Consider the following 26,272-nt stretch of genomic DNA (forward strand, 5'->3'; position numbering starts at 1 on the left):
TCATTGCTTTAACAGATCGGTTTATCATACACTTCAAAAAAGAAAAGCTTTTGTGTCAAGGTAAGTATTCACACAAAATTAAATGTAAATTTTCTCTGTGTTCTATTAATAAATTATTAGTATGCTCTTAAATGTAAAATATTTTCAAAAGGAATTTTTCTTAATCATCCACGTACTGTGTCTAAAATATTTTATATCAGAACAATATCTTTATGAATGTTTATGCTGCCATTATCCTTTATTTCAAGACAAATCTTCTCAGTGTAAAGGGAAAAACTGTTACAAATTATTTGTTCTTTCACCTTGTATAAGTAAGGTGCTAAAATAACTTAACCTATTGCATAAAAATTGTTTAGGAAGTATTACAATGGTTAAAAGGGATTTTGTATATTCCGCCTATTGATGCTATATCCTAATACTAAGCTATGTAATATTAAGCAATAGTATAATGTTGTCAGTAATGGTTTTACTTATTCTAAAAAGGTTACAGATCATAGAAACAGTCAAATTCTCAGTTGCACTGCTTTGATGTAAAAGTATATGTGCTCAACCTTAAAGGAAAGGTTAAACAAATATATATGTTATATTTTATCTGTTAAATAACATAACGATGTTAAATGTATAAAAGTGAAACAGAAAAAAAAATTGCTATGGTTTCTTAATATAAAACAGTCTAATATTTTTATTTTAAAAGAAGCTTTATTTAAGCTCAGATTGTAAGTGTTAACTGTTGTCATTCAATTCTGAAGTGTTTTACTCTCTGTATAAAGGCCAGAAGTTCCCTAAAGCTTAAAGTGTCTGTGTGACACCTAAAACTCAAATTTGGTTCTCCAGCTCAAAAAGTTAGCATGGGTGCACACAGCAATGGCTAAAATAAATAAATAAATAAATAAATAAATAAATAAATAAATAAATAAAATAAACTGAAAAATAACAAATTCTAGTTAAAGATGTAATGAAATTGATCTGGTTAAAATTAAAGTAAATCAGTATACAAGGTAAAGAATAATATTATCTGTATGTTAAAGCTTTAACTTTAGTATAAAATAAAAAAATGTTTATTTCATCCAAAATTTATACTATCTAATTTAATTGGTCTAATCAGTTAATCAAACTAATTCAGCTTTATTAGGATTAAGAAAAACAACCTGGATTAAGGCACAAAATGCCAATGTTTTACACAAGCTAATATTTTATACTCTACATTTCAAAATATTTGGGGCAAAAAAAAATAAAAAGTGTTTGCAAAGTGCCTTAAAAAACTGGGAAAGCTAAAAGTACTAAGCTTCCCCACCTGGGGAATGCCTATCATTTTTCTTAAGCAAGAGGGATTCCCAATTTAACAAGCCAAGGCCTCAATTTTAAGCCTTGCCCTTATAAAACTTATTTCTATGGTAGTAAATTAAACCTACTTAAAATTAGTGCCTAAGAGTCATCTCCAGAAAATCCCTGCTGTTGCTCAAATGTGATCTCTCTCTAAGCCAAACTCTGAGCTTCCCCCCAACATGGGACATAATTTCCAGGGCTGTAAGCCTGGCACTGGCAACATGAAACAACCACTGGCCATGGCATCGCAGGACACAAATAACCTTGGCACTATGAGCCAAGGATAAGCCTGGCCCTAACATGGATGGACTAACCAAAAGGGGGAAAAGAAATAAGTTCCAATGGCTAAGAGATTTCAAGTCGAGTCAAGAGATCAATCTGGAGGCTACTCTTATGCAAGTTTCAGCCAAATATTGCAAACTGCCACAATATGGCAAACCCCAACCAACAGTGCTCCTAGAAACCCTAAAAATATCTAGTGCTCTATAAAATTTTACTTATTAAGTTTATTTTTCAGAAACTTGAAACCTCCAAATTGTTCCAATGCCAAAGCAGCTCTGAAACCTGAAGATGCTGAACTCTCCAAGAATAACAATTAATTTCATCATTCATCCCTTTATCTTTCTCTCAAATTTTCTTTCATTCTTCTCCACCTTTTTATGAGCTATAGTGTTCCCCTTCCTTAAACCCTTAATTATCCTCCTATTAATTTTCCTGCTAGCCCCCTGCCTCTTACAATGTCTGTCTAGATTTATTTATTTACAGGTCAACAGCAGCTGTAAACAATGAGCAGAATTCTAAAAACTTACTTCTCTCTACCTCTCCTGTCACAGCAAAGACAACGCTATGCATCCAATTCTAACGAGGATGCCCAGAACACTCACCTACGCTCTGCTTGGCCCAAAGCAATCCACCCCCCCACACACACACACAACTATGCCCTTTTGTCCGCAAGAAGTAGTCAATGAAAGAACATAATGCCCCTACTCCTTCAAAATTGCTTTGAGCTATGCTAAGGCACTAACCTAAACTCAACACCAACTTTATTCATTTTTATTAAAATGAAAAGGCAGGACTGTTGGATTTCAGACTAAGAACAATACATCAACAATCTATCATACCCTAAGTCAACAAGCCCCCATTCAATGAAGGGACAGCACATCACCTAATGGCCACCCTCCCCTCTTGGCATCACTTTCCCTTTAAAGCATGGGTCCCAGAACAAAGACCCAGAGTCATTTTCTTTTTCTTCCTGCTGGTTCCCCAGGCAGGAGCCAATTTCAGGCTCCTATCTGCTTTCTTCTTTTCGCTTTCTCACCTGCTTCCTCCATACTTTATTTCAATAAATCTGTTAATCTTTGATTCACTGTCTCGTATGGAATCCTTTATGACCCTGTGCCTAACAACCTTGTCTTACAAGGAGGTTTGGTTGGTAGCAGGTTTCCATAGTGATCTTTGAAAACCAGGGGCTTACATGGTTTGCATTAAGCAAGTGTCTTCTCTGTTTTAGGAGAAGATAACTAGTAGTGCTTGTGGCCAGCCTTCATGTATCCAAAATTTGTCTTTGGGGAGATGTTTAACAAACTTTATAACTCCAGGCTTTCTGTTATTAACTAAGAGTCCATTTTGGGCCCCTGATTTTACATGCTTTTATGGTTTGGGAGGTTTTGATGGTCTGAAGAGACAGACCATCATGGCTTCAGTAGACATTCTTGCTTTAGAGAGTTTGCAGTTTGCATTAATTCCTTTGGAGTTAGATAGGAAACTAGAGACCTGCAGTTGTCCATTAATCTTTAAGAGTTGGATAGGAAACCAGGGCCCTGCAGTTGTCTATGAACTCTTTCAGAGCTGGATAGGAAACCAGGGACTTGCAATTGTCTTATTTTATCCTGCTTTAGTACTAGTTCAACTCTGTCCCCATAGTTGGCTGAATACAGCATTAATATTTATTTTGCCATGTGTGTGCTTTATGTCATAATAAAAATTATTTGTTAATAAATTTTCATGCTTTCCTTAGATACCACAATATCCAAAGAGATGCATAGAATTGAAAGAGTCTGTGCAATGTGTTTTTTGAAGGTGATGGATTTCAAATCTGACAATTAAGCTCCAGATCTGAATGTATCCATTTTGGGAATGGTCTCACTTCATAGAAGTGCAGCTGGACAGCCCCAGGAGTTCTCAGAGAAAGTGAGACCTCAACCAAGGGCTGGCACCATGAGAATTCTTGTCTCAGTCACAGGAAATAATTCAAGGACTAGTCAGTGTGTATAGCCACATAATTTAATAAGCTAGATGCTGGAGAACCCCAGGAGTTGTTGGCCAGATGCCGGGGAGAGCCCAGGGAATTCTTGGCTGTATGCTGGAAAGTGTTGGGGGTTCTAGGCTGAATGCCACAGAGCTCCAAGTATTCTCTGCTGGATGTCGGGAGAGCTCTGGGAATTCTCTGCTGGATGCCAGAGAGCTGTGGGAATTTCAGACAAATCTAGACCCTGACTAAGGGGTAATACCATGAAGATCTTGACACAGCTGCAGGAAACTCAGCCATGGGAAAACTCAAGGACTAGTCAGTGTGCACAACTCAAAACTTTAATGCGTAGTGAAAGTACACATTCGAAGGAAGATGAGAATCAGCAGTCGTCAAAGTAGGAGAAACAGTCTGAGATCAGGATCCTTGCATTATAAAGACTTGGACGAGCCCTCCCCGCTCTGGCTATTCTAATAAGGGATTGATGAGCTTCAGTTGTTCTTTTCAGGTGCTGACCTGAATGAGGGCTAGATGTATAGGAACTAGGTGTGTGCACACCAAAAGAAATTTTTGTTATGGGTTTTAGGGTCACTTTTCTTATCTAACTTGCCCCAGGAGCTCCTTAGCCAATCCTTATTTCAAACAACCCATCTGTAAAATAGAAAGCATAATACCATTCTGGCCATGACACAGGGCTGTTGAGAAATACTAATGAGACAAAATATGTAAATAGGCTTTATAAAGTGGCTAAGTAATACATGGCTTTAGACTACTATTATTTATGTAGATATAGAGAAGAGAAAATGAAAATTAAGTGTTTGGTGTAAACTGAAGTTGAGGCCATGTTTATGCATTCGTGAGGCATTATGGTGTGATAGATATGGTAGGATTTTTTGAATCATATGAGTAATTGGAATAATTAGTTTCTGCTCTACTTCTTCCTAGCTCTAAAATCTTCAAATTGCTGAACTTTTCTGAGCATCAATTTTCTTGTCTGTCAGGTAGAAATAATAATGTCTCATTGATGCCTGACTTGTGAAGATCAGATAAGACACTATGTCTATAGAGCCTGGGACAAAGTAAATGCAACATCAATGATAGTCTTTATAATGCAAATTCAGCAGTAAGAATAAGGAGAATAGAATTATGATGTTGGTAGAAAATGGTCTGTTGAGATGGGACTCTTATCTGGAAGTGAGAAGGAACTGATAAGACCAAATTTCAAAGTAATATATCTATGAACACCAATAGCCACTGGGAGATTTTTCTTCAAACTGCCCCCAAATTCCTCAGGCCTTTGCTGAACTTTTGGTTATTCAGCTTGACCTGAGATTTAGTTCCTCTTCTCCCCTCTGACTCCTACTGATTTGACAGGAAACGTTCCAGCCCAGGGATTCAACCTCTTCTACAGGGGAGGCAGAGGGCAGCAGTGTGCTTTCCTGTTTCCCTGCTGATCCGGCCAGATGTCCTACTGTCCTTCCCAGACACAGCACCCATCATGGAGGCAGCTGAGCAGAGGAGATGCCCAAGGCGTGGAATGACTCGGGGAGGGGGACACAGGAACACCCTCATCACATATTGGCCCTGGGTAATCGCAAACTGCTATCCTTCAGCTTCCCTATTTCAATGACCTGAAAGGAAATGTTGAACTTTATACAGGGCTCAGCTGTCAAGAACTCAATATTCATATCACAGCATTGTAACTCAGTGCTTCTCAAACTTATCCCCTGGGGAGCTTGTTAAAATGTAGATTGTGATTCAGGGGGTCTGAGGTGAATCAGGTCTGGAAAAAAATGAGGACTGGTATTTCTAGTGGTCTTTTAGCAGATAAACACAATTTTCCTCCACTTCCAATCCTCTTCATTTACAGTCTTCATTCTTCCAAGGTGAGCTCCGGTAAGAATGGATTGGCTGGAAAGTGAGTCAGATAAACAGTGGCAAAGGGGCCAGTCCGTCATGGGACCATGGAAAACATAGAACATGTCCCTAGTTCTGAAACAGCCTAGGTTAGGGGAGGGGAGTACAGCACTGAGTACAATCCCAGGAAGACAGAGAGGAGCTTTATGCCTGGGCCCATAAGGGAAGACTGGACAGTGAAATGTCGTGTTTCCAGCTGTCCCTTCTGGCAGGGACCGGTTTGTCCATAGTCCCAGATCTGAGTACAGAACCGACTGGAAGTGAGATCTGGAGTCATTCGCTGCCTCCCTTCCAGTCGGCTCCCATTCCACCTCCCTCACCTAAGGTTTTCTGCAGAAAAGCACACAAAAATGCAAATTTCCTTCCTCCCTCCTGTCTTCAGTAGTTTTCCAGCCACTCCCCACACACCTTCATGCTCAGCTCCCCTTCCAAAAAGCTAACCAATAAACCAAAGTCAAAACAGAAGCAACATAAAGGTGTGCAAGTTTCCTTTTTCTTCTTCCCTTTGAGCTACTCGGAGCTTGATTGCCAAGAGGTAGATTAGCTTATCATTCACCCCAGAAAAGATGTGAAGCTCAGCAGCTCCAAGTAACATTGCTTTCAGGGTGACAGCTCCTCCCTGCCACAGGGAAGAAGACCCTGCAGTGCAAATCTGCTCATTGACAAAGTGTCCAGTAGAAACCAGGGAAAGCGGCCAGTGCTGAGATCTGGGGCTGCCAGAAGTAGAAGAGAGAAAAGCATGAAAGAGGAGTCTAGGGGCCTAACGGCAAGAGAATCTACAGGATGACACATGAGACCATGTGTGTGTGACAGCACTGGGCCAGTACCGGCGATGGCCACCACTGAGGGCCACCACAGACCTGGCAACTGAAAGGCCTGTCACCCCTATGTTTGCTTTTAGTTACACTGGATGCTCTTTTTAAAAGTCTCATTTTACAGATGGGGAGACTGAAGTCAAAGAGGTAATATAACTTTTCTCAATCACACAGCTGGGTTCAAACAAGTATAATGCAGTGAATGGCTGCAGCAGTGAAACAGTACCTTCATCACTTGGCTTTCAGTTTATCCTTCAAATAGTAAGGTTATTATCCTGATGTTTTTCAACGATGATCAATAACGAATAAAATATGGTTATTTCTTTAAATATGTTAGAATTTATAATTTTTTTCATAAAGCGATATTTAGGCAAAAATAAAACAGAAATCAGCCTCTAACATTAGTGGTGAAAGCTTGATGCTGTCATTAATTTATCATTCACTTGCTAAAATACCACACAGAAATCATTATCTTTTCTGTTATAATAATTAGGCTGTGCTTGCTTAATTACAGTGTATACAGCCCACAGTTAAACCCTGGGTATTTCCAATAGTGAGGATAAAAGAAAATGGCAAGTTCACCAAGTAAGATTCTCTTTATCTTTCTATTCCTAAAGCCAACCAATTACTAAACTGACAGTTTCTGTCTTGATGCCATTAGCTAGGCCCATCCTTGCACTCAAAGGGGAAAACAACACCAGTTCCAAGATGCAAATTGCAGGATTTTAAATTTATTTTCATTTGCTGTGAGGTATAATAGAGGCACAGTATAATAGTGCCTTGACAGGCACCTTCCTTGACAGGCAGGTGACTGGGGTATTTTGGAGAAGGATTTGTCTGGAGGTGCAGATAAACCAACAGACTTTGGGACTTGGTACCAGGCACTGGCCATAAGTTTGATTTCCAGTCAGGACACCTGTATTCAGTAAGGGAAATAGCGAGAGTGGGCAGGGCCTATATCTTAGGATGGGTGTAGTATGTAGGCAATTATAAGAAAGTCAGGAAAAGGATTAAGGCAATGCCCAGGTCTCAGCAGGACAGTTCACTCAATTCTGAACCCCAGTGTGTTAAACTCTGATTTATCCTAACAGAAGCAGAATTGCTCCATCTTCATTTTAATCTTCCTTAGAGGCGTTGTCAAATGGTGCAGGTAAAGGAAGAGAGAATAAGAACAGAAGTAATAATCACAGTAGTCACAGTTAACATTGGGCTGTGTATGTTCTATTGTAGAAGAAAAGAGCTCTGTGTTTCCTCCAGAAATGAATGTGTTAGAGCCCCAAATTTATTTTTTGCAAACAAGCTTGAAAGGAGATGTAAATCCATGCCACATATACAGAGGATGTGTTAAAACATTTAGTAAGTACAGACATAGATTTTGAGCTAAATATCAGAGTGTACTTTGCAATTGTGTCTCATAAATCCAATTTCCTGTAATAAAAATTCCAAAAAATAACATTTTCTATAAAAAAGCATGTACAAGATGTATCTTGTAATTACAGTCTTGGGGTTAAGGATTATATTGCACTGTAGATAAAAATAAAGCCCTGCAAATGAAAACAGAATGTTACAGGAGAGTGTCTCTATTTGCAACAAACTTGTTCAAAAATAGATTCCATAATGACAGAATAAATAAAATATAAAGATTCATTAAATTAGTCAATGTGTATAATAATGCTAATCATACCATGTGCTTTTTCAGTATTAGATTTGCAAATATTACCCAACTTTATGTATTCCCTTTACAATAAGTATTAGTGATAAGACCTGCATCCTTTATTTTCAAAAGCACTTTTGTTAAAAACAATTATTTCCCTTAACATTTTCTCTTTAAACAGTATTGAAACACTTGGCTTGTGGTTTTACTTTAGCAAAGCTGAATCACAGTATTTTGATGTGTAAATATTTCCAAAGCCATTGCAATTCTGGTATTTCTGTTATTTTACAAGCACTATCTTATTTGACTTCCCTTCAACTTATGAGACAGGTATTCTTGTTTTCATTTTATAGATAGGGAAATTATGGATTAGTGAGGACCTGCTCAGCTTGTATTTACCAAAGCATGGCTTGGAACCCAGATGCTGCCTCTGAAGCCCTCTCTTTGAGATGTAGGGGAGGGTAACCCAACACAGCCTGATGGTAAGGATTGAGATCTAGTTTCTGAGAGTGCTTTCATTGCTCAATCTACATGAAATATAGTCTTGGGAAATATTGTTGAATCATTTTGCAATGTCCTCTATCTGAAGTAAGCCAAATTGAATTCTAGCAGAGTTTGAGGTTACCGGTGCGCTTTCATGAATGTCTGATTTTAAAAGTTAAATTCCTAAATTATAACTAGTGATTTTGTGAGTGCACATACAAACTGTGCAGAACTTATGAGACTAGATCTTTGAGCAGTCTGCTGTTTTTATTTTGTTTTGTTTTTGTTTTTGCAAGGACATATGTCAGTTGATTTTCACAGAGAGAATCTTAGTAAAGACTTCTACCACATAATGACTCATTTGGATTAGTGACTCCTTGGCTATTGAAACAATTTATAAGCATCATTTAATGATACTGCTCTTTAAGGATAGTGATGAGGTTCATTTACTTTAGAATAGGTATGTTACTGACAAATTGCCATTATCATTTCTGCACAGTATGAACTATTTTGCTATATCAGAATACTTTTTGTGCCAAAATAAACATACCATTAAGAATGTAACTCACTTTCATTTATTTAAAGGGAAGTTGATTATCTGGGGATTACATTTAAATAATACTCTGTTACCATATATCAGTGTCTTTAAGAAGTTAGTAGCTTAAAATCTGCAAATACAAAAATTCTATCCATTGGAAGAACAAGGGTAAATGTGATCTTTGTAGTGTAGTATGTAGTGCTCGAAATCTATGATTCTATTTAAATAAAAGAAAATCATATAAGGATGTCCACAGTAGAGCAAGGGAAGGAATACAAGGTTAGGAGACAGGGAATCAACATACTAATTTCAGGATATTTACAATTACTGAGGAATATTGAACAAGCCATAACCTAAAAACCTCAGTCTTCTATATTAAATGTGTGAAGACTTAAGTATATCATTTCTAAGATGACTTTTAGATGTAAAAGTTTTCAACTTTAAAGCATTTGAGTTGTGTTGCATTCAGGTGATCTTGGATTGATTTACAAATTTATTTAAGGTTTTCAAGTTTCAAATCAATAGTGTCAAGGAAATATAAAAACCTTTTTATTGTTGCTATTTTATGCACCAAGGCACCTGTTCTGTGAATAGATTTCCAACCTTTATTTACCAAAACATATAAAATAGATAGTTGATAGTATATAAAATGCATTTATACAAAAATGAACTTACAAAACAGGCAATCTGGGAGGTACATACGCTATCTCAGTGTTAGTATCATTAGTCTAGGTAAAATAATTTGATATGGATATGTAGAATAACCCCTCCTTGCTCCTAAGAGAAAACATTGCCCATGGCTCAGAGTTTTCATCGATATTATTGGAGGAGCAAAGACATATTTGAAGGCCTCAAAAAATACTTTGCAGAAGTCATTTGATATTACATCAGAGCAAATACAGTTTCAAATATCCAATAAGCCTAACAAATTAGAGCACAAACATCTAAGGATGTTGACTTTCAGGACATTTACCCAACATCTTGCCATCCTGACCCACTGGCATTTTCATGGTTCTCCTTGATCGTGTTGCGGGTAATGCAAAACATACCAGCATTGACAGCACTGTGTGAACAACATTCCTAGACAGCCAAGAGCACTGCCTTGCCCTTTCGGGCAAAGGATAGCATGTTTTGAATGTGGTATCAACATGAACTTTTATATATCCTTCAACTCCAGCTTGAATCAACTAGAGTTAGAATCTGGCCATAGAGATGCATATTCTTTTATTCGATGAGCTGTAGGCTTTTAAAAGAATCATGTAGAAAATACAGAGTACTGTCATAATTCTACTATTAACTAAAGTCCATTGTTTGCACTAGGGTTCATTGTTCATGCTATATAGTTCCATTTTATTTTTAATATTAATTCTAGTAACATATATGCAAACTAAAATTTTCTCTTTTAATCACAAACAGGTATATAATTCAGTTATTATAAATTACTTACAAAATGTTGTGCTACCATCACCACCATCCATTACCAAAACTTTTCCATCACCTCAACAGAAACTCTGTTTCAAAGATTAACTTTTCTTGCCATGCCAGAGACCTGGTTCGATTCCCAGTGCCTGCCCATGCCAAAAAAAAAAAAAGACTAACTTTTCTTCCTTACCCCAACCTGGTGCCTGGTAGCCTATATTCTAGTTTCTGACTCCTTGAATTTGCTTATTCTAAATATTTCATATCAGTGAGATTATACAATACTTGTCATTTTGTGTCTGTCTTATTTCACTCATTATGACATTCTCAAGTTTCATCTATGTTTGTCACATAGATGTCACATCTGATGTTGTCACATTAGAACATTATTTCTGTTTTTGGCTGAAAGATATTCTATTACATGTATATATCACATTTTGTTAATCCATTCATCAGTTTATGGAAACCCAAGTTGTTGCTAAATTCTAACAATGGTGAATAATGCTACTCAGTTGATGGAAACCCAAGTTGTTGCTAAATTCTAGCAATGGTGAATAATGCTACTATGAACATCAATGTACAAATATCTGTTCAAGTCCTTCCTTTTGATTTATTTGAGTATATAACTAGAAGTATTCTTTCAAGTTTCAGGAATGCTGTTGGATGGGGCTTGGCATACTGTGGCAATTTGCAATATCTGGCTGCAGCTTGCATAACAGTAACCTCCAGAATAACCTCAACTCTGTTTGAAATCTCTTAGCCACTAAAAATTTATTTGTTTCATTTCTTTTCCCACTTTTGGTCAAGAAAACATTGTCAGTCCCATGATGTCAGGGCCAGGTTCATCATTGGCAGTCATGTCCCACGTTGCAAGGGAGACTTATACCTCTGGGAGTCATGTCTCATGTATAGGAGAGGACAGTGAAGTTATTGGAAGAGTCGACTGAGAGAGAAAGACCACATCAGAGCAACAAAAGAGGTCCTCTGGGGGTGACTCTTAGACATAATTATAAGTGTGCTTAGCTTCACCATTGCAGAAATAAGTTTTGTAAGGGCAAACCCCAAGACTGAGGGCTTGATTTATTAAGTTGTGTGTCCCTAATGCTTGAGAGAATATGACCCCTGTGTTCCTTCCTGTTTTTCCCTATGGAAATGGGGGCATTTGTCCTATGACTACCCATCCTTTGTATGTCGACAGCAAATAATTTGTTCTGAGTATTATAGTTCCAGAGCCAGAGAATTTGACCTTCAGACAGACCATTCCAGTAACTAACTTTGATGATATTTTCTACTGTTTCTGACTCTGTATTGTATTCATATTGTTACTGAAATGGTTTAAGACTTTCTAATATTATTATGGAATGAATGTATTTTGCATTTGGAAAGAACATATCTTTTGGGTGTCCAAAGTGTGGAATGTGCCGGTATGAATCTGTTGTGGACACCAGAAAAGTTATGTCCTTTAATCCTCATTCAATATTGCTGGGTAGGAGCTTTCTGATTATCCATGGAAATGTGAACCACCCAATTATAGGTGGCAAATTTTGATTAAATGATTTCCATGGAGATGTATCTCCACCTATTCAAGGTGGGGTTGCTTACTGGAACCCTTTAAGAGGGAGCCATTTTGGAAAAAGCTTCAGAGCCATAAAAGCCCATGCAGCCAGAGACTTTTGGAGATAAAGAAGAAAAATGCCCCTCGGGGAGCTTCATGAAAAAAGAAACCTGGAGAGAAAGCTAACAGACATTGCCACATGTCCATTCAGCTGAGAAAGAAACCCTGGACATCTTTGGCCTTCTTGAACCAAGGCATCCCTGGATACCTTAGATTGGACGTTTTCATAGCCTTGCCTTAATTTAGATGTTTTCATGGACTTAGAACTGTAAACTTACAACTTAACACATTACCTTATTAAAAAGCTGTTCCATTTCTGGTATATCACATTCTGGCACTTTCAAACTAGAACACCACTCTATTATTAACTCTTTGTACAAGTGCAATACATTTCTAGTAGTTCATACAAGAACTTATTTATATTTGTAATGTTAATTGGAGAGATACATGACTTCAAACAAACGTTTTCAATCAAATTCACCTACAATATGGCACTATTACTTGTAATCCCAATAAAGAAGTACTATACCTCTATCCATTCCCAAACATTTAATTTCAACCTCATTATTCATTCTGTAGGTATTAGGTAAATGCTCCCCCTTCTCCAGCTCCTGTCTATCTCTAGGTCTATATTCTACATTTTAAGACTCTGAGTTTACATTTTATATGTGGTTCATGTTAGTGAAATCATATAATATCTGTCCTTTTGTGTTTGACTTATTTCACCAAGAGTGGTTTCCATCCCAAGAAACTACTTTCTTTGCTCATCATAAGAAGCAACCCTTCATCAACTAAAGTTTTGAAATTGCAGCAATTCAGTCAGATCTTCAGGCTCCAATTGTAATTCTAGTTATCTTACCATTTCACCTCATCTGCAGGTACTTCCTCTACTGAAGTCTTGAACCCCTTAAAGTCATCCTTAAGGGTTGAAATACATTTTTTCCATACTCCTGTTAATGTTGACATTTTGACCTTCTCCCATGAATCATGGATGTTCTTAATGGCATCTGAAATGGTGTATCCTTTTCAAAAGGTTTCAATTTCCTTTTCCCAAAGCCTCAGATGAATTACTATCTATAGCAGTGATAGCATTACAGAGTGTATTTCTGAAATAATAAGTCGTGAAAGTTGAAATGACTCTTTGATCCATAAGCTGAAGAATGGATGTTGTGTTAATAGAATGAAAACATCAATCTCGCTATGCAACTCCATAAGAGCTCTTGAGTGACCAGGTGCATTGTTAATGATCAGTAATATTTCTGAAGCACTAGGTCACAACAGTGGGCCTAAAATACTCATTAAACCATGTTATAAACAGATGTGCCATCATCCACGCTGTTTTGTTCCATATATAAAGCACAGGAATAATAGATTTAGCATAATTCTTAAAGACCTTTAAGTTTTTTGGAATGGCAATCGAGCATTGGCTTCAACTTAAAGTTACCAATTGTGTTAGTCCCTAACAAGAGAGACAGTCTGTCCTTTGAAGCTTTGAAGCATTGAAGCCAGGCATTAACTTCTCTTCTCTAGCTATGAAGGTCCTATATGGCATCTTCTTCCAATAGAAGGCTGTTTTGTCTACATTGAAAAATCTGTTGCTTAGTGTAGCGACCTCCATCAAAGATCTTAGCTAGATCTTCTGGATAACTTGTTGCAACTTTACAACAGCACTTGCTGCTTCACTTTGCACTTTTGTATTATGGAGATGGCATCTTTTTTTCAAACTCATTAACGGTGTCTCTGCTAGCTTGTAACTTTTCTTTTGCAACTTTCTCACCTCTCTCAGACATCACAGAATTTAAGAGAGTTAGAGCCTTGCTCTGAATTAGGCTTTGGTGCAAGGTCTGGTTTGATCTTCTATCCAGACCACTAAAACTTTCTCCATATCAGCAATAAGGTTGTTCTGCTTTCTTATCATTCGTGTGTTCACCTGAGTAGCACTTTTTAGTTTCCTTCAAGAACTTTCCTTTGCTTTCACAGTTTGGCTAACTATTTTGCACAAGAAGCCCAACTTTTCACCTATCTTAGCTTTCAGTATGCCTTCCTCACTTCTAGCTTTTGATTTAAAGTGAGAGACATGCTATTCTTCTTTTCCCTTGAAAATTTAAAAGCCATTTTGGGGTTATTAATTGACCTAATTTCAATATTGTTTTGTCTCAAGGAATAGGGAGGCCTGAGGAAAGGGAGAGAGATGGGAGACTGGCTGGTTGATGGAGCAGTTAGAACACAGACAACATTTACCAATTAAACTCACTATCTCTGAGCATGGTTTGTGGCACTCCCAAACAATTACAACAGTAGCATCAAAGATCACTGATCACACATCACAATAACAGATATAATAATAAATAAAACCTTCGAAATATTGAGGGAATTACAAAATGTGACTCAGAGACTCAAAGTGCGTTCGTGCTATTGGAAAAATTGCATCAATAGATTTGTTCAACACAGGGCTGTGACAAAACTCCAACTTGTAAAAACACAGTATCTACAAAGGATAACAAAGCGAAGTGCAATAAAATGAGGTGTGCCTAAACTGAAAAGTAAAATCATTTTTTTTTTTTTTTTGGAAATAGGTGATTGATTTTATTGCCTCATTTAAAAGCTTTCAATGTTTTTAAGTATCTAGTTCAGAAAACAAAGAAGTAAAAATGGAGAACGGGAGATCAAAAAGTCTATGGAAATTTCAAAAATTGATTGTCAAATTGAAAATAAGGAAGAAAATGATTTTTAAGCATACTTTGATCAAGATTTTGTAACTATATCCATGTAAGATAATTTTATCCTTAGTGAAAATAATGTAGCTATCCAGTTATGTCAGGAATGAAAGATTTATTTCAAATAAAATATTTTGCATGAAACAATAAATGTCTCATTTTAAATATAAAGATATAAAAATAAAAGTTTGTAGCCAAAAGCTCAGATTTATGTATTCTCAATGAAACGGCATCTAATATTTTTAAGTGTACAGGATGCTCATTTGTCTCAATCTTGCTTTGCTTTTGCTAGTGTGGAACACACCTAATTTTTTTTTTATCCTAAGTGCCCAGAAAAAGCAAATGTTCAGTAAGTACTTTTGGAGTGGATGGATTGTCTTAGCCTTTCTCATTTCAAAGACTAGGCCAAGAGTCATTACTTCACTGTCATTACTATTGTCATCATCATCAACTTTGAATTAATTAGGTCCAATCTTGTGTAGAGAAACAGGATTGTGATTGCTAATATAGTGGAATTTGAAGGGCAAAAAAGCCATTTCCCTCTAAAAGAATTCCTTAAGTCTAAACTAGTCAGTTTAGGAGGAGAAATTTCCTTTAAAATCTCTTTGTATGGGACTGGGAATAGTTTCTGGTTCAGAAGGCTAGTAGTCTGTTCTTTTTGATAGGTTCTATGCAGAAATTTTCAACATTCCATAGATTCAATGGAGCATGGAATTACTATAGGACAAATTTTGCATGATAACTAGCAAGAAAAACAAGAAAGAAGGCTATAATTTTGAAATTTATAAATTCAAAATAAGTAAGCCACTCTATGAAGCTGTAATCTTAATTTGTATAAAAGAGATAGATGCATTTTCAAAGTAATCCTGTCATCAATCCTACCCCAAGAAGTTATTCTTTCTGTTTCATTGCCATCTGGCTCATTTTGCCTTTCCACGTAGTAGCCTGAGTAGAGTCTAGGTTTTCTCTTTGCCCTGCAATGACTTCTGGGTTAACTTTCACATTTTCCAGCTTCATGATTTATTGTAGACATACTAAGACAAGGGTCATGCATCTTTTTTTTTTTATCAGTTTCCTTTGTAAAGTGTACTTTTCTGATATAGCTAACATTAAGAGTTTTGGGACATAACCTGTGAACTCTTCGATTATTGTTGTCCTTCATTTCTTATCATATTATCTCAATCTTTGATGCCCATATTGGTATACATATCAAACTACTCTGCCTTATTTTCCTGAGTTGAGTTGCCCTTTTTTTGTAAGCAAACTTCAAGATATTGGCTTTGTTGCCAACTATTGCTGACATTAATGCTGACATTGAAACATTATTGATGATATCTGCAATATTTAATTTCAGCAATTGGCAATAACGTCAATATCCACTTTAAAGAAATTGGTACCTATACTCGAGGACTAAGGAAATGTTTTTATTCAGAAGGCAACCATTAATGCCACCACCTTCCAATAGAATAAATAGCATTGTACATTAAGAGCTCACGCAGTGGTGGCAACCTATTTTACCCCATCACATTTCAGTATTGGGATTTGGTTTAAAATTAGAGCTTGGTGGCTTCATGGCAGCATTTCAGCACAAAGATGTGTATTAAACAAACATAGTTCATTATTACTCATTCATTCATTCCTCCACCATTCAATATTTTCTGAGCACCTACCATGGGCCTTTGAACCTTTGGTTTTGTGTCTGGCAACCTTTTCTCCCTCCCTGCCCTGCCCCCCTCTGCCAACCCCCATCACTGCATCTTCATTATCTCAGACTCATCCTTCAAGACTCTGGTTAAATATCACCTTTTATAAGACACTTTTCCTATCCAATACATGTCAGTCTTTTGAGCCAGTTGATCACTCCTTCTTTAGTGCAAGTACTCTACTAAATGAAAGTCTAGGATTTTACTCTTACCACATTATATCATCATTGTTCAGAGACCTCTCTTGTATTTGTAAGGTCTTTGCTCCCAAAGACTGTGAAGTGTTCATTTTTGTATTTTCAATGCTCAACAGAGGGTCCTGGGAGAATGGAGATGTTTGATGGAGGAATAGTGGGGAAAAAGGCAAATAGGTATGGTCCAGTTTATTTCAGCCTCAGTGCAGAATGGTGTGGCAGGGGTGGCTAAAGCCTTTGCTTTTTACACCTCTGGGCTTTGTGTCTGCCCAAGTTTGTCTAATGAACAAGTCACCTGGACCATCAGTGTCCAGTTTACAAGATCTCGGGAAATTCCTTGAAGATAATTCATTTTAAAAGAAAGCTTAATCATGCAAGAAAGCCTTAACTTAATTTGTTAGTGGCAGAACAGTTCTAACTCCAGTATAGCCCAATATTCAGATGTGTCTGAAGAGCAGCCCTTTATGGATTCATGCCTGAGCTCGGGGGGGGGGGGGGGATGTAAGTAAACTGTCAACAGGCTAATTTCACTAAAACCTCTTTATAAAATAAAAACAGGGTACAGTGGGACCTTGGAACGCCACCCAAGCCAGCAAACAAAGCAGTGCAAATCCAGCAGCAGCAGTGCCGAACTTCTGCAGGAACCTTTCCTGAAGAAAAGATGAGTTACATGGCCCGAATGCTGAGCTCTCAACCCTTACTTTCCTGTCATTTTCCCAAGGCAATGCCACTTCCCATCCCAGGAATCAGTCTCATCCCGCAATTTAGGGACTTCTTTTATCCTTCAAGGCTGCTGCCTAAGCCTTTTTTAGGGGTAGCTCAAAAACTCATTGAAACTGCCATAAGCAAGCAAATGTCTGTTCAGTACAAGCAAAACGATTTATACCCCCTTAAAGAGGAAGATCCCTATGATGAAGAGTGTGAAAAAAAAACCCTTACAAATCTCTACTCTTTCTTCTTGATTCATCTTGAGCAACCTTTAGTGAAGAGATTGGCTAGGCATGGGTTCTGGCACCAGAATGTGCAGGTTGCAGTGGGAGATCCACAATTTGTAGAAGAGCCACTCCCTCCCCTCCTCCACAATCTGTGTTCAGTGTTCAGAATGGCTTAATACACAGACACACCGAATGGGCAGTGGAGGAAAAACGAGCAGTGGGTTTATTTACACGGGTGGGAGGGCAGGAGAAAATTCCCAAATCTGCTTCCCAGTAATGATTTTCTGCGTAGTTTTTACACACGTTAGAGACAAAGAAAGTTAGTTATCTTGGGTAACACGTACCAGAGGTCTGGAGAACTTCATTCGTTTCTTATCTCCATTATTTACTACATCCTTTAGGATTTACATCCTCGAAGATAAATAGTGCATGGTGCCTCCAAGTCTGGGGCGATAGATGAGAGAACACAAACAATGGTGATTAATGTATAGCTTAATTGATGTCTATTCATGTCTGGGTGCATTCTTACATATTGTTCCTCTGTGAGACTAAAACTCAAATGCACAGCTTGCTTATAGTTTCGAAGTTACTTTTAAAATACTAACTAACACTACAAGTTTACATCTACTCTTTCAAAGGATAAACCTCAATATCTTTGAACACATAAAGCTGTCCAAACTTCAAATTCACCTTCTATAAAAGGAGGCAATGGATTGTACCTACCGTGTGATCCATTGACTCTGCTAACTGAGTTAACACAGTAAGAATATTTGAAGTGCTCAAATGGGGCCAGTACTTGCTTACTCACCACATTTTGACACAGTCTTGAAATACCCAAGTTTGCCCAATTGTGATTCGTGATAGTCTGTGACTTCTTGAAGAGTGGGATGGTATTCATGTTTCCTTCATCTTTATAGCTCCATTCCACAGCATGATGCCCTAGCCTGGCTCTTAATAGACATGCAACAAATGACTGTTTGGATGTATGTACGATTGAATAATTAACTGAATGAAGAGTTTGGTAGCAACAGATAAACCTTTAATTTGTAGGTGTTGCCTCCAGGGATGACAAGCAGGCAGAGGAAATTGTGCCACCATCATTGTAGACTCAATTCTGTGGTTACTTTGGTGTGTGGGGTAGGGAGGAAGGGGAATCAATTGCTCAGCGTGACTTCTCGCAGTCAAAGAATCTGACCAGCTAAGAATTTTTTTTTTCCCTCGGTTCTCAATTGTTTCCCTTGGTTGCTTACCTTTAAACTTTTCTTAAATATGATTTTTTAAAACTAAACAGTGGCTCATTGTCTATAAAGGAAATATATAAAAAGAACTGAGAAGTATATATATGCCTCAGAGAAACGAGAGGTATTTATATATATACATAAGCAGCATGTCCTTTTTTAAAAGAATACATACAAAACAAATATTGGTGTGAGCAGTTGCTTAGAGCCCTCCATAAGCCTCAGATATCTTTGATATTTTTGTTCCTTCTATGTTTTGCTGATATTTCTTTACATGAAGAAGGGATATTGATATTTCAGTTTAGGCAGGGATATATGTTTTATAAGTACTGTGGGGAACACATCACAAATAGTTGAAGAGCCTCTCACTTTTCAAAAGGGAAAAAGGATACCACATTTTCCCCTTATTTATGAAAATTTGGCAAAACTTTTCTCCTTTAACTCTGTCTTCTATATCATTTATGAATTACGTACTGCAAGAATTCGTATAAAATTCATGGCAAAGTTACAGATAAATTCATGCCTGTGCCTATACACAACTAGTTATTAAAATTAATTTTGAAAAGACAGTTTGTGGGCTCTTCAGTTAATTGAATCAGTTGTTCTGTAATCACAATTGAGAGATGAATATATTAACTACTTCTTATAGTAAAAAATACTTTTTGAGCAAATATTTGAATGTATGAAGAAATGATACATAGTATAAGCTTTTTCATGCTACTTTCAATATTGAAAAATCATAGGTCCACTTAGTCAATCCCATGAAGCAATTTTAAATGCCAATTAGGTTCATTTTTGTACTAGGTTAAAAGATCTTTAAGACTTACTTAATATATTTAGTTATGAATAAAATATTTTCCAATTGAATTTTTATTAAGTTTATGCAAGCTTTCATTTTGGTACAAGTATTTCAACTTTGTCAATGCCTCAAACAAACACCAAAATATATACTTTCTCTGAGTAACTCTGGTATTATAAAAATTGGAAATTTCTAGCTTATGCATATATTTTTCTTTTCTTTCTTTTCTTTTTTTGCAATTCCTTCCAATTAGGTAAAATTCTAAATTTTCTCATTTCATAATCTTCTGCCAGGAGGGTTAACGTTTTTGAAACTCTATTTTGTAAATGAATATGGAAATTTTCATATGCAGTATCTCTTTTTTCTGCACAACCTCATCTTAGATTCCATCATTATCCCAAATATAGGCATTACTTTGCTCTTGCTCAAATCCATGCTCTCAATATGTGACTACTGTGAGTTTTAAATCACAGGAGTGTCTTTGTAGTTCACTTCTCAAATGAAATTAATTTAAAATGAGGAGCCCATATTTCTAATGACCTGACTGGCTAATTGGGATAATTATCACCACTGTCTTCCGAGGGCAGAAAATTAGAGTCAGCTCCTAGAGTCACAGTTTTTGCTGAGTCACTGTTGCATTTTTACAAATCTCTGCCTTGCTGATTTTTGCTGGTCAAGCTCCTTCAATTTATGACAAAAGTGTAATTTTTTAAGTTTATTTTTTAAACAGCTTTATTGAAATATAATTGACATACCATAAGCTGCATATGTTTAAACTGCACAATTTGATAAGTTGTGACATATACCTGTGAAAACATCACCATGATCAAAATAAGGAACATATCCATCACCTCCCAAAGTGTTGTCAGACCCCTTTATAATCTTTTTCCTTTCCTCTTCCCAGCCCACTCCACTCCCCAAGCAACCACAGACCTTTCTCTTACTATACATTAGTTTGTTATTCCTAACATACTATAAAAATGGAATCATACAGTATATACTTTTTCTAATGGGATTTCCTTCACTCATAATTTTGAGATTGATTTATGTTCAAGCATATATCAACAGTCTATTTTATTGTGTAGTTTCTATTGTATGGAAATGCTGTAGTTTGGTTATTCCTTCACCTATTGTTGGACCTGTCATTGTTTTCTAGTGTGGGCCTATTAAGTTGCCATAAACATTCACATAAAAGTCTATGTGGGGGATGCGAGGGTAGTTCAGTGGTAGAGTTGTCACCTGCCATGCAGGAGAGCAAGGTTCTATTCCCAGCCCATGCACTCCACCAACTTCCCCAATAAAAAGTCTATGTGAACATTTTCTTTCCTTCCTCTCTGGTAAATATATAGGAGTGGAATAGCTGGTTCATACTCTATGTATCCGTTTAACCTTTCACTGGCAAACTGTTTTCCAAAGTAGTCATGTCATCTTATACCACCACTAGTGGTAAATTATAGTTTGTAGTTCCCGTACATGCTCACCAACACTTGGTATTTATCGTTAAAAAAAAATTAGATATTTTAATAGATGTGCGATATTGTGGTTTTATTTTGCATGTCTCAAATGAGTAATGAAGATGAACTTCTTTTCCTGTGTTTATTGGTCCTCTGTATATCTTCTTTGGTCAGATGTCTATACAAATTTGTGCCCATTTTATTTTGGGGTTGTTTATTTCTTTTATCAATTTGCTTTGAGAGGTCTTTATATTCTAGACACAAGTACTTGGTCAGATGTGTGATGTGCAAATATTTCCTCCCAGTCTCTAGTTTGCCTTTTCATTCTCTACTTAATAGAATATTTCACAGAATAAAAGTTTTACTTTTTCATGAAGGTCAATTTATCATTGGGTTTTCTTGTGCATCGTGCTTTTGGTGTCATATCCAAGAAATCTTTGCCTAACCTAAGATCACAGTGGTTTTCATGTAGAGGTTTTATACTTTTAGGTTTTTACATTTATTTCTATGATCTATTTTGAGTTATTTTTATATGGCATGAAGTATGGATCAAATGCCATTTTTTTTTTGCTTATGGCTATCCATTTGTGTTGACACCGCATATTAAATATATTATCCTTTCTGACCTACACTGCCTTTGTACCTTTGCCATAAATCAATTTTCAAAAATTTATGAGTATATTTCTGGAATCTATACTCTGTTCCATGCATCCATATATCTATCTTTATGCTAATCTCAGTCTGTATTGATTACTTATTTTTATCATAAGTCTTGAGATCAGGCAGTGTGGTCAGAGAACATCCTTGGTATGACTTGAACACGTGTAAATTTGTTGGGACTTGTTATATAGCCCAGAATATTGTCTATCTTGGTAAATGCCTTCTGTGCCCTTGAAAATAATGTGTATTCTGCATTTGTTGAGTGAAGTGTTCTTTAAACATCAGTGAAGACAAGTTTGTTGATATTGTTGTTTTTCTATGTCCTCATTGATTTTATGTCAATCTGCTCTATTGATTATTGAGAAAGAGGTATTGAATACACTATCTTTTTTTGTGTATGCTATATGGCGGGGGTCACATTTCATTCTTTTTCCATGTGAGTATCCCCTTATCACAGCACCATTTGCTGAATTTTTGTTTTTTGTTTTTTTCATTTGTTTGTTTGTTTGCTTGTTTGTTTGGGAAGTGCATGGGCCAGGAATTGAACCCGGGTCTCCCACATGGCAAGTGAGAATTATACCACTGAACTACCCTCACACCCCACTCTGAATATCTTTTCGAATTGTCCATTTCTTCTTATAGTTCTATAAGGTATTTGAAGCTCTCTTATTAGATGCTTAAACATTTAAGACGGTTATGTCATCTTGACAAATTGACTTTATCATCCTTATGAAATCACCTTCTTTGTCCTTGGTATTATCTTTTGCTCTGAAATCTTCTTTGTCTAATGTTAATCTAGTCACTCAAAATGTTTTTTCTATCATAGAATTTTTCCATCTTTACTTTTAACCCATTCGTACATTTGAAGTACATTTCTTATAGGCAGTATATAGTTGTATCATGATATTTTACCTAACAATTTTTTTTTGTTTTTAATTTAAGCATTTAGACCATTGATACGTTTTCAACTTTTGTTGTTTTCATTTTGGCATAATTACAGATTCACAAGAAGTTGCAAAGATAGTAGAGAGAGGTTCCATATGTTCTTCATCCAGTTTCTTCCAGTGGTTACATATTGTAATGTTAGAGTAAATTATCATTTTTGTTTCTAAGGGCTTCACAAGGCCTTATATGGACCTCACTCACTGGATTTATAGTTCATACCGATCCAATACGACTGCATCTTAACCCAACTGATTATATCTGCTAAGATCATTTTTCCAAATATGGTCATGTTCTGAGGTTCCTGGTGGACATGAATTTTGGCGGGACAGTATTCAACCCACCAGGAAATTGACAATGGTAAAATGTTTGTGTATAGTTCTGTTCTAGTTTGCTAGCTGCCAGAATGCAACACACCAGAGGTGGATTGGCTTTTAATAAAAAGGGATTTATTTTGTTGGTTCTTCAGAGGAAAGGTAGCTAACTTTCCACTGAGGTTCTTTCTGACATGGAAGGCACAGGACGGTCTCTGCTGGTCTTCTTTCCAGGCCCCTGGGTTCCAACAACTTTCCCTGGGGTGACTTTTTTCTGCATCTCCAAAGGCCTGGGCTGAGCTGCAAGTGCTGAGATGAGGAATGTAGAGCTGCTTAGCTGTGCTACCTTGCAATCTCTCATTTAAGCACCAGCCAATTAAGTCAAACGTCACTCATTGCAGCAGACATGCCTCCTAGCCAACTGCAGATGTAATTAGCAACAGATGAGGTTCAGGTACCATTGGCTTATGTCCGCAGCAACAAGACTAAGTATGCTCACCTGGCCAAGTTGACAACTGAATCTAACTAACACAAGTTCTAAGACATTTTATGATATGTTGATTTGTGTAATGACCACAGTATGCAAAATGCAAAAATATTCCATCACAGCAAAGATCTCTTCTGTGCTATTACTTTATAGTCACACCTACCACCCTCTCTTCCGACATCTCTAGCCATTGGCAACCACTAAAGAATCCTCTATCTCCTCAATTTTGTCATTTTCAGAATGTCATATAAAGGGAATCATATAGTACATGACTTTTCTTTTTGAGATTGGGTCTTTTCACCCAGTAGAATACCCTTGAGATCCATCAAATTGTTCCATGTTTAAAAGTTCATTCCTGGGTGCATGGGTGGTTCAGTGGTAGAATGATTGCCTTCCATGTGGGAGACCCAGGTTCGATTTCCGGACCATGTACCTAGAAAATAAAAGTTCATTCGTTTTAATTGCTGAGTAGCATTCCATGATATGGATGTATTAGTATCTTTAACCATTAACCTCTTGAGGGACAATATGGTTGTTTCTGGTTTTGGACTATTACAAAGAAAGCTGCTATATACAACCATGTATAGGTTTTTGAATATCTAGTCTGCTGTTTGTAACATGTGGTGTATTTTTCATCTCAAACATTGTAGCTTTAAGCTCTAAAAGTTTGATTTGGACTTCTTTTTTAAAGTGTTATTTTACTGAGATATATTATATATTCATATACTATATAATCATAAAAATTGTAGAATCAGTGGTTCACAGTGTCATCATATAGCTGTGCATTTGTCATCAAAACCTCTTTTTGAGCATTTTCATTACTCAAAAAAATAAAAATAAAAGGAAAAATATGCAAAACAGCCCATACTCCTGACCTCCCCCCATTATTTATTTATTTTTGTCTTTCTTTTTCTTATTCATCTGTTCTTACAGTGGACAAAGGTAGTGTCAGTCACAAGGTTTTCACAATCACACTGTCACATTGTGAAAGCGCTATAGTTATTCAGTCATCTTCAAAGTCAAGGCTACTGCATTACAGTTCAGCTGTTTCAGTATTTCACATTTTCAGGTTTTAAACAGCTCCTGTATGGGGTAATCCTGACCTTCATAGCTATAGAACTCAAGCACTGAGTCTCAGATGCTATACAAATACCCAAAGTCCCAAGGAACTTCCAGGTTATGCACAAAGAACCCAGCATCTCAGAATTTAGAAATAACAGTTACAGCTCCAGAATAAATATGACTGCTGCAAGAGATTACAATCTAAGAACTTTACAATAGGCCTTCCCTTTATAACCTATGCACTCACATTCAATTTTCAGAGTTTGCACATCATAGTTGGTCCATATTAGTGAAGCATTATGTTTGTCTTTTTGTTTCTGGATTATTTCAGTCAACATACTATCTTCAAGATTCATTCACCTCCCTGCATGCCTCTCAACTTCATTCCTTCATGTACTTGCTCAATAGTCCGTTGTATATTTATACCACAGATCCTTCTTCCATTCTTCAGATGATATACCCCTAGGACAAATCTATCCATTGCAAATTCCAAAGACTGCTGCTATAAACACCAGTGTGCAAATGCCCATTCCAGTCCCTACTTTCAGTTCCTCCAAGTATATATCTAACTATGGGGTTTCAGGATCATATGGCAATCCCACCCTAGCGTCTTGTGGAGCCACCATACTGCACCACTCTATTTCTCTACCAACAGAGAATAAATACATCTCTCTCCACATCTTCTCCTGCACTTGTAATTCTCTGTTCATTTTAAGCAGTTTATTCATATATCATACAATCCAACCTAAATAAAAAATTAATGGTTCCTAGTATAATCACATAGCCATGTCTTCACAACACAATCTACATGAGGACATTCCCATTTCTTTCACAAAGAATCCCATACCTCTCCCCCATATCTCCTGCTTATTGACATTTAGCTTTGGCATCTTGCCTCTGGTATGTTCAGTGGAAGTGTATTGCAATGTTACTGTTAATTTTAGACCCTAGTTTGCACTGATTATATATTTTTTTCTGATTTGGGACATTTTAATATCTTGCACATCTTTGTTTAACTTTTTGAGCATATGGAATAAAGGAATATGCCCCCAGGGCGGCTTCATGAAACAAGAAGCCTGGACAGAAAGCTAGCATACATCATCATGTCCACCATGTGCCTTTCCAGTTGAGAGAGAAACCCTGAACTTCATTGGCCTTTCTTGAGTGAAAGTATCCTCTTGTTGGTGCCTTAATTCGGACATTTTTATAGACTTGCTTTAACTGGGACATTTTTATGGCCTTAGAACTGTAAACTTGCAACTTAATAAATTCTTCCTTTTAAAAGCTATTCTGTTTCTGGTATGTTGCATTCCAGCAGCTAGCAAACTAAAACAGGGTGGTACTTGCATGTAATGCAGAACCAACTGTAAACCAGCCCGAGTTTTTTCTTCCTCAGTCAACTGATTGTAAGGAACTCCCTAAAAGGCCATAGCTTTGGGCTGGGAAAGAAAGAGTAATAAAGCAGGAGAGGAGACCATGTACATTTGGGCCATTACCTTGGGTAAATCACTTGTGACTTCAGGGCCTGCTTGAACCAGTCTTGTATATTCCATATGATGCTAGAATGATGCTACGTATGTCCAACTTTAAGGCTTGGTGAATCAGGCAATAACCAGTTCATGATGGGGTAGCTCAGGGTTCATTGGGCCCAGTAGGAGGCCAAAAGCAGTTTCTTAAAAGGAGAGTAGTTATCCAAAGATGATGGCAGGAATTTGCTCAAAAATCTTAAGGGTCTGTGTTCTGATTAATCCT

General features: G+C 36.9%; 1 pseudogene; it reads left to right on the top strand.

Annotated features, from left to right (window-relative positions):
- The first annotated feature begins 3,837 nt into the window (after positions 1–3,837).
- Positions 3,838–26,272, top strand: part of LOC143672103 (keratin, type II cytoskeletal 8 pseudogene) — a 48,437-nt pseudogene continuing 26,002 nt past the window's right edge.

Source organism: Tamandua tetradactyla, chromosome X, assembly GCF_023851605.1.
Source record: "Tamandua tetradactyla isolate mTamTet1 chromosome X, mTamTet1.pri, whole genome shotgun sequence".
In the NCBI taxonomy this organism is placed as follows: Eukaryota; Metazoa; Chordata; class Mammalia; order Pilosa; family Myrmecophagidae; genus Tamandua; species Tamandua tetradactyla.